Here is a 14998-nt window from a genome sequence, read left to right as displayed (position 1 = left end):
TACCACAAATGTCAGCAAAGTCCCCCTACTTTGCTGACATTGAAGCTTCAAAACCACGGAAGAAGAGTCAGGCTAAACTTCCACGTTCAGAGGACATGTCCAAATCCCCTCCTCATGGACAGCTTGCCAGTGAGAGGACATGTCCACTATCCACTTCTCACAGACGGAATGTATTCTGACTTTTTCAGTGTATCAAATCCATCTGCGTGTCCAGACAGTCTGTAGCATCATGGAGCCAAACGTCTCACCTCTGCGAACAAGGTTTTTTCTTTCTCTCTCCCCATTAGTCAGGGAGATGATCAAGAACCCAATAGTCGCTCTGTCAGCGCTCCAGTGTTCCTCAGTTTTATACCTGGGCAATACATCCGTTTTATCGATTAAATTTGAGTTTTTTGTTGCGGACAGTAAAGAGAAAAAAAAAAAACTTTTTTCCTCCTCTTGCTACGGCGCATCTTTTGCCCACAGGAGCTTCCATACCTCCCCCTCCTCCCACCCTCTTGTTTCCTTCACAGTAACAACATGGCCGCCACTAACGAGTGATAAGTTTGTTCCCAAGAAAGGAATAGTATTGGAACTGGTTTGGGTTTACGGCGACAGACGTAGAACAAGTGACTGCACGCTGCAAAGTTTGTCTAAAGCTCATTGCAGCAATAGGCAACAGCACAACGAACTTATTCCAACAACTAAAACAGAGGCATCCAGCTGAGTGGGAGAAATGCCACTCTTTACGAGGGGAACAAGACCACTACAACAACCAAAGTCCCCCTAAAAAGCAGCTTACTGTGGTGGAATCATTTACCCAAGTGTTGTTGTTTTTTTTTTTTTTTTTTTTTTTTTTTTTAAACAAAAGAACAGCTGGCACTTCCATTCCAGGAGGTAAGTGGGGGAAAAGAAAAGCAAAACTTGTTTTGAGTTATCTCTAGAAAAAAATGGGAAATCAGATTTCTTGTGAAAACATCTGAAATTTTATTATGAGGTCATATCACCCAATCCTACACTGTTTAGAGAGGAGAACTTTCCAGAAGGACAGCCATCTCTGCAGCAGTCCACCAATCAGGCCTGTATGGTAGAGCGACCAGATAGAAGCCACTCCTTAGTATAAGGCAGATGGCAGACTGCCTGGAGTTTGCCTGATGTCAGACCATGAGAAAAAAATTCTCTGGTCTGATCATGCAATGATTGAACTCTTTGACGTGAATGCCAGGCTTCATATTTGGAGAAAACCAGGCACCATCCCTACAAGTGAAGCATGGTGGTGGCAGCGTCATGCTGTGGCGATGTTTTTCAGTGGCAGGAATTGGAAGACTAGTCAGGTTTGAGGGAAAGATGAATGCAGCAATGTACAGAGATATTCTGGATGAAAACCTGCTCCAGAGCGCTCTTGACCTCAGACTGGGTTGACGGTTCATCTTTCAGCAGGACAATGACCCTAACACACAGCCAAGATATAAAGGAGTGGCTTCAGCGCAACTCTGTAAATGTCCGTGAGTTGCAACATTTAACATGCTCGTAACTACATATTGATGTGAAAAATGTTTGTGTGTTTTGCAGGACACATAAATTGTCAGTATCCCAGGAATGCTAAAGTCGGCACTGGATGGTAAAATCCATGTTACTGCGTTTCCCATTTGACTGCAGCTTTACTTGTATCAATTTTACTTTTGTTCATGTTAAGGCCCTATCAGTTGTTATAAAAGCACAAATTGCTGAAATCAAATGTCTAGATAAATGTAGAGAAGAACAGTAACATTCCAATACAAATATGTGTTTTTATGAAATAGTGATAACACCGTATTCTAATCCATATGACAGTGTATTATAGTTCTGTCATCTTGTCAATATGAGAAAATATGCTTTTTTATTACTAAAATGAGCAAGAAAATGGGACTGAGAAATAGCTTGCATTTAGCTTATTAATTGTACCAGATTGCACCAAATTGCATGTAGTATTTCAAAACTTTCTGGGTGAGGTCCCCAGACTACTCACCAGGAGTGGCAGCCCCGATGTCATGGAAAAAAAGTTTCAGGATTTGTTGTTGAAGGGCCACTTTACTTCACTGCAGAGCCCAGACCTGAATCCAATTGAACATCTCTGGAGAGATCTGAAAATGGCTGTGCACCGACGCTCCCCATCCAACCTGATGGAGCTTGAGAGGTGCTGCAAAGAGGAATGGGCAAAAGTGCCCAAAGATCGGGGCAAATAACTTATGGCATCATATTCACGAAGATCTGAGGCTGTAATTTCTGCCAAATGTGCATCAACAAAGTATTGAGTAAAGGCTGTGAATTCTTATGTACATGTGATTTATTCTTTTTTTTTTTAATAAATTTTCAAAAATTTCAAAAAATATTTTTCATGTTATCATTGTGGGTGTTTGAGTAAATTTTGAGGGGGAGTGGAGTGCTGTGTATACTTTACAGATGCACGGCACCTCCCAGTGATAAATCCAGTCTGATCAAGATGACTAATTTGGGTGATTAATTGATAACCCGTCTGGCTAAAGTTGCTGTGAGTATACCATGGAGTTTGAGAATGTGAACAAACTCAGATTTTGTCCTGCAGAACTGACTGCAACTTCTGCATTCAGTACAAGGCTGTAAGCTGATTTGTCAGCTTTCTCTTTCTCTTAGGGTTAGGGTGTAATTTCTCTGAAATGCATGTCCAGGCATGTTATAAAAAGTGTGGACATGGCAAGCCTTTCAAACAGTCAGATGGTTTTGAACACCCAAAACAACAACAAAAACATGCGTAGTAACAGAATTCAATCATGATCTGGATCCTGTGCTGGAAGTTTTCACTTTCCCACACCTTCTTGCACAGACCACATATAAACCAGAAAATGCTGTGGATATTCAAGCACGATGTGAAATGGAAATATTTCGGAATAGGGCAGTGCAGTTTCGTTTGAAGCCCTTCGTGATATTGCGGGATTTGACCACTTCCATGGACAGTCTGCTGTTGCACAACACAAACACAGCATCACACTGTACTGTTTTGTTTTTGGCTGCAATCACAGAAGCAGTCACGAAAAGTGCAGTTTTTTTCAGTTCCCAGTGGAGAAGGAAAGACAAGGCAAATGGGAGAGTTCATGTCTGTAAGTTTTAGCCTACACACCTAGACAGAGTAGCTGCATTCTCCTGGCTGCACAACCCCTCGACATGTTTAAGCTCGGGGTCATAAACAAACTGCAACACGTCCACTTTCCACCACTTCATCACTTTTTCTTTGCATTTTCACTTTGTGTGTAATTTGCTCAAAAACTCAGAGAAAGTACCGTGTTTCTGATGGAGACATACAAAGGCTCTCCCCGGATATAGGATTATTGCATCATAGTATCATATTTTAACCCTTTAGTGCCCTCCCTCAAACGTGATTGCACTGCCAAATTGCAACTGGAGTGGTTCAGGTTTCTGATACTGTGCCATACTCCTAAAAGTGTGCAAAGCTGCGGTCCTTGAAGTTGCAGTATTTTTCAGATTTACATTTTGAATGCATAAAAAAATACGCTTAAATCCTAATCCTAACCCGAAACAACTGAAACATCATGTTTAGAGCTTCATTCTGACACCAGAAGTGTGCAGTGCCCTTCTAGAAATGGCATTCAGATTTGGGAGTGCAAAAAAAACTGGTTTGTCCTGGTTTGCATATTGAGTGGAACATAAACATATCTTGAACGGAGCCTTTGGTCTGACCTTTTGATGGTTTGAATAAGTTATGCAAATGGCTGTTGTGACTAATGATTTAAGAGCTCCGGTAGTCTAACAAGTTTTAACTAGGGCACCCTGCTCATAGAGTAAAAACCTCTGCCAACACTGGTTTCCAATTCCACAAATTTTTACCTTGGAAAAAATTTCAAGGTTAAACTCTTGTCAGAAGTGTCTTTTCACAAGATAAATTAGATGTGATCAAATGTCAGGAGTATGCATTTAGTTCATGCACTTGAACTTTTTTTTTTTTCCAACTTTTTTGATTTTTGAATTCTTTTTCAGATAATTTTCACAGAACATTGGTTATCTCTGCTATGCACAATTTGTGATTGGTTTCTGGCTGATAACTGATGATAGACAAACAGGCATAGAATTAGAACCTCCATTTAATTTTGGTGTGGTAGGTAAATCCATAACAGAAAAATGAGTGATTGTGCCACTTTTGATTGAGATACAATGCAAACGTACACCAAATGGACTTCTCACTATTAAATTCAAATGTCCACAAAATCCACAATCTGGATGAGGTCCAGATCAAACTTTGTCAGGTGACAGTGAGTGCCAGTCTGCATCTTACTTTCAAATATGAGAATGATTGGGGCATGTTTGATTAAGATATAATGTAAAATATGCATCAAATGGGGTTTTCAATGTTAAATTTAAATCGCAAACAAAATCTGTAATCCAGATCAAACTTTGTCAGTCATTATAGAATACCATCTTACATAATGTTGTCAAATATGAAAAAATTCAATTTTTTGACAGGCTTTTTTCACTATTTTGGCAATTTTATAGAATTCATGATCCATGAATGAATTGTATAAATAGATTAATAGTCGTGGTTTCTTGAAGTTGGTGCAAAGCCTAATTGGGGTGTAACAATGTGTAATGTACGTGCTGTGGGTTTGAGTTCACGGTTCGGTACAATGAAAACAAGAAACACAGCAGTAATTTTTTTATTTTTAATTAAACTAGAGGGGTGAACTTTGAGAAGGGTGTCAATTACTTTCAGCATGTATTCAAAGTTTGCGCTCTTAACAACAGAGTTTGGTTGTTTATCCTGTCTGCTGTTTATTAAAATCAAACAAACAAAAAAAAAAAACACCTCAAGTAATTTTTTTTTTTTTACTTTATTAGTCAGGTCTGAATTGTTAGGAAAAGCCTGCTTAAATGCAAAGTGTAGCTGGGTTTGCACCACACTCACCTTGTTCTGGCATTCACTTCAGATGATGATGCTTGGCGCAAACCAGCTTCATACCCAACCACAGATGAACATGTCTGGCATATAGCTTTTGTCTGATTCACCTGCCTTTGTTCACAATTATTAAAGCAGAAACATTCATTTTTCTAAACAGCAGAGCCTGCACTGTGTGCTTGGACTAAAATAACATGCAGTCTGTTGCTAAAGGGTGGACTACACTTCTACATGCGCAGTTGCTGTATTCATTCGGTACATGTGTACCAGAAATTTTCAGTACGATTACATGCTCTGTTCAGGGATTCAGCAGGTAAAAAATGTGAATGAATCATTGGCCCCTCGTGCTGAGCACAGTGGGCCTTTTGCAATCTCAATGGGCCATTTGCCACAAGATTCAGATTTTTTCTGTTTAATGATATATGTCTAAATCCCTTTGTATGCATGTTAAATGTGGTTGGTGTTGTGTAAATGGTATGCACATGTAAAAAAAAAATTAATTACTTTGCACTTGCTTTTTCAGTAAAATAGATTTCCCAGTAGTGACACTCTATAACTTCTTCACATCCGCTTTAAATTTAATGATCCTGTGGTTGCGAATTTACCAATGAATGATGTCAGTCATATTGTTGTAGAATGTTGTGTATTTGGCAGTGTTGTAAAAGTATTATGGGCGCCGTCAAAATAAGGGAAATGATCATTTCAATACATCTGTCTTTCTATATCCTTGGGAAATTATACATTAACGTGTTGATGCAGCTTTTGGACACTGTAGATGTTAGGCCAATGTGTTACTTTGTATGTTTATTGCATTATTGCCGCAGGCCACTGTCTCAGCTGAATCACTGCTATTATGCTCCTACAAACAGACTCTTGTATTGCACCTATTAATTATTATCAGAAATGAGCCTACTACATGGTTTATGTTTCACAAACAGTTGCAAACACTTTTTCAAACAGGTATTTTTTGATATCCTGATTTTTGGATAGTGGCTCCTTCAGAGTGTTGAATGAACTATTAAAAGCTTTTTGTATTTGTGCCAACAAAGTACTTTTTACAGTACGTTTTGCAGTGTCTTCAATTTACTGGTGTATTGCTTGTTAGCCAGTACTTTTGAAACTTGGATAAATATCTAAAGTAGGGCCCACATTCAGTGCTGGTTCGCATCTTGTTGATGATAATTATGGCAATAGTATGGATGCATTCAAATGGATATGCTGGCTGGTGGAATGTCACAGCTGCAGGTTGCATGAGCACTCTGCACTGTGACTCTGTAACCATTATTGCTACTTTTCAGGATACCAGAAGTAAGTTCTTAAGATCCTGTCACCACAACACATCCAATATGAATCTGCACTTTGATTTCCATCACATGCCCTTACTGCTGCAATTCCACATCGTATGGAGAATGGGTATGGATGATGATGTTTAACTGGGAGCCTTCTGTTTTGGAAGCTAGCACACTGACCACTTGACCACCCTGCTTCCCCAGAGTTTTCAGTGTACCTAGTTGGACCAAATCACAATTTTTCTTCAAGTTTACTCAGTATATTTTATTTATGGAATGTCACTGACAATACATATCCAGGAAGAGTCAATTGGGGAAGCACTCAGTGAAGTACTGGATGAACATTATGATTTTTAACTTGGCCGTGAAAGTTTGCACATCTCCTGTGGCTTCCAGCTCTTTTTCTACACGGCTGATTTTACTGTTCATAAAGAAAGTTGACAGCTACTGGAAGAAGCTGTGTATGAGCTTGTACCCATAAACCAGTTGAGTGCGTTCCTGTATTCTGTGGTTACTTTTAGGGACGCACCGATCCACAATTTTTCACTTCCCGATCCAATCCCGATACCTGAATTTGGATATCTACCCATACTTTTCCGATCCGATACCAGAGCTCTGTTTACTTTAATATTATTCTTATCATTATTGTTGATTTTTATATGAGGATTTTCTTAAAAAGGAGACCTGAAAGGTCAGCTACAATTTCCATAAGGTGCATCTAAGATGAAAGCCTAGATTTGATGTTTTGGAGAAAGAATTAAGTATTTTTATTTTTTATAGTCTTTTATAGCCTTATTTGTATAGACTTAAAGAGAAAAGACAGCACTCTCTCTCTGCCTCTCTCGCTCGCTTTCTCTCTCCTCTGTCTCTCTCTTTTCTTTCTCTCAAACAGCGGTTTTTGTGCTGCACAAACGTCAACTTTTGGGAAACACGAAGCCTTTCAACTGTAAAATAAATATATCACCAACGATGCTCACGCGCAGGATTTCAATAGAGACTTTTTTTCCCCCCTTTCAGCAGACAGAATCTCTGCGTGGCTCCTCCTCGGCTGCACGCTGAGCTGGTGTTTTACAACTTCGGGACAGTGAAGCGGCTAACTTTTTAGCACACATTTTCAACAACAATTCAGTTAATTTTTCGGAAAATCCATGCTCGACGAACAGACAATTTGAACCCACCACAGCCGTTTGAACCGCAGCTAGAACACTGCGGAAGAGAGCTCTCTCTCAAACAGCCTGTCTTCAGAAAACCTCCCCCCTCCTCCCACCCAGCAGTAAACAAGCAGAGAGCAAACAACAGCAGTTGAGAGGATTCACAGTGGCTCTTCACCGGTATCTGAAAATGTCGCGGGTTGGATCGGTATTTTCCCATTCATGAATTATGTCATATCGGAACCCAACACCGGTACCGGTCCCATCCCTAGTTACTTTATGCATGATTGACATGGAATAATTTTTTTTTTTAAGTGAATTAATTTTGGGGTACTTCTAAATCTGCATGCAGTGCCTCAAGCAAAGCTTGTTCTGTTAAGTATGTATTGGTGTTTGCCCTCTTTCACACGTGATGGATGCATACATATGGAAACGAGGCGGGTTGTGAGCCCCAAGTCTAAATAGTATGTGACCTATGCACCTTCACCAGAACAGCATACAGTAGTGTGCATGTCAGTAACAGAAAAGGTAGCTGTAGTGATGGAATACTAATCTGCCAGGTGGGGCTCGTAAAGAGCAGTTGAGGCAGTGAAGGGAGATGGAGGGGACCTGCCTTGACCTGTTTCAGACTTGAAAGAGGAGGAGAGAAAAAAAAATCCCACTGATGACTTCCAGTAAGGCTCGCCCTCCCAGGCAGCTGCAGTTTATACCACCTCAGCAACCAGTTTTGTGCTGCACTCTGTGCAACAAACCAACTTTTGTCATGGACTTTTGTACAACCAGTTGTGAGCCAACTTTTCATAATAGCGGCCGTGCATGTTTTTGTGGGAGATTATTACACTGCCTGCAAAGTATGTGGTATTTTCCATAATTTGTGTGCAGTTTGGGTATGTTGGGTGAAATGCAAAGGAAAATGAAATGAGAGTAGCAGCTCAGTGACGAGTGACATGTCTAAATTTTTCCAAATTATTGCTTGATGCATGCATTTTCTTCTTTAGTAAGCAAGGAGCCAAGATTAGTTCCCAGCAGATGCCCCCTGTGACTTTTGTTCTTTTAACAAATGTGAGTGCTGTTGACTCTGTAGGAGTTCCTCCACCGCTACCACGTTGCCATCTTTAAATTCACCTGCCAAACAGTGAAAGTTAAACAAAGGTTGTGCACAGTGGATAATAATCATGCTTCCCTTCTTGTCATTTACAACCTGGTCTACAGCATGCGTGATTGGTTTTTCCCCGTCCGCAGACACTGTGACTGCCCTATGAAACTGCCTCTGCTGCTTTGGGTGAAACCAAAACTAATCATTATGGGTGTCCAATAAGGGTAATTATCAGACTACGCACAGGAGTTTGGGATTACAGAGTGGCTAAATGAGTGCTCTGGAGATTAAATTAAAATATTCAGGTTTGTTCTGCCTGGGAGAATCAGACCACTGGGAATGTCAAAAGCAGCTTGTCGGTGGTAACATACCGCCACTTTGCTCATCAAGGTTTATGCCCAGAGCCTCTGCTGTTGGCATATGGGTAGCGAATCCACACATTTGTGAAGAATATGCAGGTGTTTTGTCTGTCAGTACTTTTTGATGGATTATGGTGGGAATTGGACAACTGAAAAACTTCCTCTGTGATGTTCAAAGCACCAGTAATACACCATAAAACCTCTCCCTCAGTCCATGGTCCACAGTTTAGGGAACTATGATTTGAATAATTAAGAGATTATTACCAGTACAGACAAATTTGTCAAGGTGAGAGTAATTACAGCAGCTCGATTACATCAGCTTTATAAAACAAGTGAATAAGTACTGGAGAAAAACAAAAATTGGCATATTTTAAAATGTCACTTGTGGTTATTTGCAAAAGTTATGTATGAGGGAATGAGTCTTGTTTCTATGTCCCCAAAAATGGGTCAGAACTGTGTAAGCTACATAGTTTACAAAGTTATACTATAAAGCTCATATGAATTAGTGCTGGTTCAGGATGATGGTGATGATTAATAGTAGTATATGCTTACTTTTAGCCCTTGTAACCTTCTCAACCAGGAACAGAGAAGTAGAGAATACACAATGTTGTGGCAGGATTTATAAAAAGAGGACCTCCTTGAAATAGCAGATGAATCATGGTCTCTCTTGTAGAAAGCCCATGAATTAAGCCTGCACGCAGTGTTTGTGTGTGGTTTGTGATAATGTAATAATGGGCTCAGTATCCGGGATAGAGGCTGCTGTTGACAGTACGCAGGCCAGTTGGAATTGCTATCTGTTTAGCCAACATGCAGGAATACGGCTGAATGTCATAAAGATGTGTTTGCTGAACTGCAGCCGCACTGAAATCAAGCTAACTATTTTTACTTTATTTAAAATAAAATGTCAGAATTTGTTTTACCAAGTTCCAACAGCTTGAAACTCAAATTAAATCATGTAGACTGTGTCTTTGTGCACACTGCATTTCATTTCATTGTGGTGCAATAGTGGTACGAGGGGCGGTTGAGAAGTTTGGAGCCTGACCCAGAAAAGTAGCTGGGACTTAAGCTGCAAGCAATTGGATCAGTATTCACTTTGCTGACACTTTTATTGCAGTCTTGCACATGTCTACAGTGTAATGTGTCTATGAGATGTAGCAGTTATAGCATTCAAAACAAGTCTTTCCTTCAGATCTACAATGCAAAGTACTTTACACATAAAGATTTGGTGTTTGTAAAAGGATGTTTATTGTAATAATATACTTTCGGTTTAAAATACACATTTTTGGAATAAATAATGAATACTTCTATTTTTCCTCCCTCCCCCGCTGCCTCTGGATACTTTCTCTGTCCCACCATCGCCGCCCTGGTGGGACATCGGCACCAGTGGAAGGTAAACGTTAACAATATGGAAACTCTGGAGGTAAACGTTAACAATATGGAAACTCAATTTGTGACTTGTATGTTTGGTTTTTGCAAAATTTATACCGGAGGCCCCTTCCTGACACATCCCTACTCATTTATCCAGACTTGGGAATTTCACTCCGAATGCACTGGCTTGTGCACCCAATGTGGCTGAGAGCTGACAAAATTTACAGTGTAAACCCTCCCTGCTTCTACCCTCCTCATTTACCTGGGTATAGCACCGGTGTGCAGAATATACTGGTTGTACACCCATGTGGTTGAGTTGACATTACGAGATCATGCATTTACCAAAATCACAATGTTTCTCTTAAGAATCACTATGTTGTTTATTTATGAATCAAATCATGCAGCACTAGTAAAGATAAAAGTGTTGTTGGATTACTGACACAAAGGATTTTAATACAATAAAACATTAAATGTAGGTGTGAGTATCCCATGTGTCCTTCTGCTAGACGTTCACATCTTATTTAGTTCGCATCCAGAGCTTCACACTGTGCCATTGCCTCCTTCTTACCTTGCACCTACAGTGTGTTCAACCCTTTACTGCTTCATTGTCCTCGCTTCTCTCTACCCTGTTGCAGGCTCTTTATCAGTGCAGAGCCAGCGACAGAACAAGACTGTTTGTATCCATCCCTCGCCATGTGCCTGTGTGCCAGAGCACTTATGCACTGTGCTGTTCCCAGCCATGTAGATCTGTCATCAGATACTAGAGGCTGATTGTATTCAGTCACTCAGCCAGGGGTGGCCAGAAGAACATTTCAGCTCCAAGTGCTCACATGCTTTGCTCAAGACCTCATCAGCACAGAGACACACACAGACAAATACAACAGCTAATGTCGTTGTGTGCTAATGCTAACGCCAGCACATAGTCAGCTCCACAGGTATTTGTACATTGACACAATATTGTAATTTGTCTCTGCACGACCACAAATGGGTTTCATTAAACAACCTTTCAGGGTTAGACCTTGCCCTTGTGAAGTGCCTTGGGGTGACTTATTTTGTGATTTTTTTTTTTTTGTTTTTTTTTTTTGGGAGGGGGGGTGGGGGGCTATTTAATTAAATTGCCATTTTACAACTTTATTCACTTTGTGTGGAAACCTTCTAAAATGCTTAAACACTCTGAACAGAGTTGCCTTCTTAAGATTTGAACGCATAAAAAATTCTCAGTTGGATTCTGTACGTTCAGAAACTATAGGTTTTGGATAATTTATCATTGATAATTACATTATATGTGTTTGTAGACTGCACTTAATTTGCACTAAAACCAGTCTGTTGGCTAGTTTAGTTTCCTCTTTATGCTCAAGGGTTTGATTTTTATTTTATTTATTAATTAACCATCCCTCTGCATATAGGAATAAGCAAAACACCAATATAAAGTCGATGCAGATTGACAGTTTGTGTGTGTGGGGCAGGATGAATGGCATGTGAAGATTGCCCGTATGGGTTCTCTTTAGAGCAGTTATCACTGCAAGAGCACTGTGTGGAGTTTAACTTCACCACTGGAGTTTGGCTGCATTTTATTTACCCCCCCCCCCCCCCCCCCCCCCGCCCGGTGCACAGAAAACATTTCAGTCAGAACGAATCAGAGGGAAGGAGTGAATACACAGAACATGATGGTCAGAGAATGTGACAGTCTTCACTTTAACAAAACTATTTGCTTCACAGTGCTTAAACTGTAAACCACAGCAGCAAAAGCTTCTTTCTGTATAGAGATGTGCTTGATTCGATGTAATGTCTGTATTGGGCCTGATATTAACTTACTGAAGGGGTATAACATGACTGTAAAGGCGCCTTGACACTTGCGCAAATTTGATCCGCGCACTTGCACACGCACTCTGCCCTGCAGGAGACTAAACGCGTTGTAAGCTGTTGTAATGTGTTCGCGGCTCTGTGATGCATTAATTATGTGAACTTCATGTGAACATTGCGCAAACAATTAAACGCTGCATGTGAGAGCGAGTGATTGTGTCAGTGCACTGCAATCATAGCGCAGCTCATCTGATCGATTATAACGCGATGTTAAATCTATCATAAACATAATTTTACAGCTATTCATAGAAGGAACAAACATGCAACTGTTTTACAAAGCTCTTATAAGTATCACAAATACAGAGAGAGAGAGAGAGAGAGAGAGACACACACAGCGGGTGGCATTGTCATGGCGACGTGCGTGAGTGCAGAACCAAAATGCATGCAAATGTCAAGGCACCTTAACCTAACGCCTATAACCGTTATGTTCTTGTTTTATTTGTTTTAAAATTCTTTGTTGTGGTTTGTTTGTTTGATTTTTGTTGTTGTCATTGTCAGTATGGCATAAGTAGTTAGTTGGAGTCTGGTCTGTTTGAAGTTTCTTTATGCCTAAGGGAGTTTATTTTCTTACTGCTGTTGCCTATGTGCTTTGTCAGTCGGGTTGGTAAGACCAGACCTTATCCTGGTGAAGCGCCTTGAGGTGACTTGCATTCTGATTTGGAGCTATATAAATAAACAGAATTGAACAGTTTACTTCTTACTTGTTTAGTGAAGACAGATAAAATGTTTCTTCTGCGCATAATAGGTGGGCCGCAGTTGGCTTGGCTTTTTGTTGTTGTGCTAAGCACAAGTAATTTTTGAAGCTGAAATAGTGCAGCTCCGGGTGTCATGATGTTGGCTGGGCTTACTTCATCTAAATCCCGGACAGTGTGAACAAGACCCTGTGTGCCCTGGGTAGTACAAATGAAGCCTGAACATGCTCCCATCACAGACTAACCGAACAAACTAAAGCTAATTTGTTAACCTTGGTTCAGATGTTTTATTAAAGCATTTTTTTTTTTGTGGACTGGGCAGTGGTTTTCCTGACTGTAGCTTGGTTGAGGGTATTAAAAATTATGACCAGGCTATTGCCTCAGTAACAGTGTAGCTATTGATACCTAACATAACAAATGACTCCTATTCCATTTGATGGAAATACTGGAGTACAGACTTCTTAAATGGTCTATTTGCACAAATAACTGAACAATTCACATTATTACAGATATTTGTAATAGAATGCTCAGGAAGGACAGACACTCTAGTTACTCTGTGATGGGTTCAGAACAAATGTAAAAAAACACCATATATCTAGTGTACACAAGCAGGTGATTCGGAAACTTGGGATGTTTGGTGCACATAGTGTTTTGGGTGAGCTTGAATTTTAGGGTACTAAAATGTTGTAAATGGTTGCTCAGCCAATACTGACAATATGGCAAAGACAAATGTCTTAAAATTTTTTAAACCTCTTAGTTTAAACTATTTGGTCTTCTGCCAAGACCATATGATAATATGACAATATGATGTATGTGTTTGACATTTGGCTGCAAGATGTGACTTTTAACTTATGCAGACTTTGATCTTCAATCCAACTATGCAATAAAGCTTATATTAAAACTCAATGCATCAGCAGAATTTGCACAGAAAATGCCATTTTAAAGCATCTTTTATGACAGCTTGAACACAACCAGATTTTTGAAGTACTCTAAAGCATTCTGACGTTGGATAGATTTCTTTAATGTTCCCCCGGGAATTATTCACAGCAGACTTCAAAATTGTCTCCCAAAGCTATATTTTTTGGAATTGACATTTATTAACACCAGTCACTGGCTTGTACCACCCAAACCTTTTAGCTGCTGTACTGCTGACCATGTGAATATGGTCAAAGTATGGCATGTAGCTGAAAAGGGGAGTGGGGGGAATCATCTGGTCTTCATTTTGGTTTCCAGCAATCCAAGATTGCACTATCGCAAAGAACAGACAGAGACATCGTTAGTGTTGTATCGGTAGATGTTACACTGGAACATAATTTTTTTATTTATGCTGTCTTTGATGGATGAGCCACATATGTTTTACAGCTCTGGTTTAGTTTGAATGTAATGCATAGTCTGGTAAATCAGATATTTAGTCATATTTAGATTTTCCAAGGCAGATTCTTGCATGTTGATTGTCACATCCTTTTTTTTTTCGTTCTTTTTTATATATATATATAAATGCAAATGACACAAACATGTTGACCTGTTTGCACACCCGTGTTCTGTGTGGGTTTGTTGAGGGTTAACGTTTATGCATATTAGGAATGAAATATTTAATGGTAAATCATGATAAAATTCACTCTGGTTCATATCACTATTGTATTAAAACTAGGGCTGGGAATCGATCCGAATTTCCAGGATCGATTCGATTCCGATTCATAAGGTCACGATCCGATTCGATCCACGATTCGATCTGATTCGATTCGATCTATTTACATATTTCTGGATTGTCACTTTAAAAAAAAAACTGTCTCATAGACAAAACAGCCCCATGTGTTTGTGATTGTATCTGTGTATGTGTAAGAGGGACACACAGAGAGAAGAGTCAAGAATTTAAAGTAATTATTTTGGAATGAACAAAATCCAAGTTTTATTTGAAATTTAAATCAAAACCATGACATTTGGTGGCCCTCTTTTAGTTGAATAACATACCCATGGCAGGGTTTCTGACCACAAAGAAAAAAAAAAAAAGTAGTTCAGCAGCCACAGCAATTGTGTAAGAAATGATGCTTGACTGATAAGTCTCAGAGTGTAACCTTGACAGTTGGTGCCACCAACTGTCAACTTGGTGACCATCTCTTGGTTGAATAACATACCCATGGCAGGATTAAAACAATGACCAGAACAACAATGACCGCAAAGAAATTTTAAATAAATAAATAAATAAACAGTAGCTCAGCAGCAACTGTAGCTCAGTAGGTCAATTATTTAAGAAATGATGCTTGACTGTCTCCAAAT

At 39.7% G+C, this 14998-nt stretch overlaps 1 protein-coding gene across 1 annotated transcript in view; it reads left to right on the top strand.

Annotated features, from left to right (window-relative positions):
• Positions 1–14998, top strand: part of luzp1 (leucine zipper protein 1) — a 136738-nt gene that overhangs the window by 23668 nt on the left and 98072 nt on the right. The window lies entirely within an intron of this gene.

This window comes from Thalassophryne amazonica, chromosome 19, assembly GCF_902500255.1.
Source record: "Thalassophryne amazonica chromosome 19, fThaAma1.1, whole genome shotgun sequence".
Classification (NCBI taxonomy): Eukaryota; Metazoa; Chordata; class Actinopteri; order Batrachoidiformes; family Batrachoididae; genus Thalassophryne; species Thalassophryne amazonica.
The sequence above is the reverse complement of the archived record's forward strand: the minus strand, read 5'-3'. Positions and strand labels throughout refer to the sequence as shown.